Here is a 1,101-nt window from a genome sequence, read left to right on the forward strand (position 1 = left end):
CCCTGGGCACTGGCACCGCACTCGCCGCCTTTCCCACACGTGTCCCGCTGAGGTTCCAGCACACACCTGGGGTGACCAGCCCTTTGCGCGTCCGTGCTCGGGGCCTGCAAAGGACCAAACCCTAAAGGGCACTTGGGCTCCTTCGCTGAGTCCTGATGGGCGCCCGGACCGCGAGTCTGCCAGTGTGGAATCCCTGAAGGCCCCGACCCCTGGGTGACGGCGGGGTTCCAGCGTCCCGGAGTCTCCGGGTTCATAACGTTCGCGCGAGCTCGGGAAGAGTCCACGGGATATTAGGGGCGCCCATCCTGTTGGCTTTGAGGCCTCCTGCTCCGGATGCTCCACTGTAGACCTGTGGGTTTTCCAGGTGTGATCCCCGCGGTGACGACCGGATTATCAAGGAGACCGTCAGAGCTCTGTGCACCGTCTCTGTGGCGCAATCGGTTAGCGCGTTCGGCTGTTAACCGAAAGGTTGGTGGTTCAAGCCCACCCAGGGACGATAGCCTTTAGGCTTTTAACAAACAACTTTCCATACTTACAGCCATTTGTGTGCTGACTTGCCAACTGGAAAGTACACACTCCTACATTCTTCTCAGAAATTTACAAAGCCCACGAAAACCCCTAGATCCTGTACTTAAATAAATATCCTGCCACACGCTGTCTATTTATAGCCTGGCGTCTGGCAGGGAAAATAGCAAAGTCAATTTGTGTGTTTTTTTGATGGGGAGAGGTGCAGTGAGGAGGGGGACATCTATGTACAATCCCCTTGTAGGTATAGTCCAGCCCCTTAGAGGGCGTGTTCCCCTCTGGCTAATGTTTACATATAAATCTGGCAAGCATGAGCCCCTCCGCTCTCTTTTATTTTGTATTTCCTGCTCATCGCTGGATCCCTGGTGTTGTAAGCTATCCCTTCATTAAAATTTGCTGTTTCATATTAAGCTAGCCTGGTTATTACACCCGTTACATCTCCTCCTTCTGTCTTTGGTTTCTTTGGGGATGGGTAAAGTGGGAATCCTTTCTTAATAAAGGAGAACTATGAGCAGCGAGTCACAGGAAACGGACCAGATTTAAATAAAACGGATAAACTTTACACCACCGGCTAAA

At 52.2% G+C, this 1,101-nt stretch overlaps 1 non-coding gene across 1 annotated transcript; it reads left to right on the forward strand.

Annotated features, from left to right (window-relative positions):
* The first annotated feature begins 422 nt into the window (after window positions 1-422).
* Trnan-guu (transfer RNA asparagine (anticodon GUU)) lies at window positions 423-496 on the forward strand. Its single transcript has one exon. It is a non-coding gene; the product is annotated as a tRNA-Asn (tRNA).
* The last annotated feature ends 605 nt before the right edge of the window (window positions 497-1,101 follow it).

The sequence above is a fragment of the Microtus pennsylvanicus genome, chromosome 7 (assembly GCF_037038515.1).
Source record: "Microtus pennsylvanicus isolate mMicPen1 chromosome 7, mMicPen1.hap1, whole genome shotgun sequence".
Taxonomy (NCBI): domain Eukaryota; kingdom Metazoa; phylum Chordata; class Mammalia; order Rodentia; family Cricetidae; genus Microtus; species Microtus pennsylvanicus.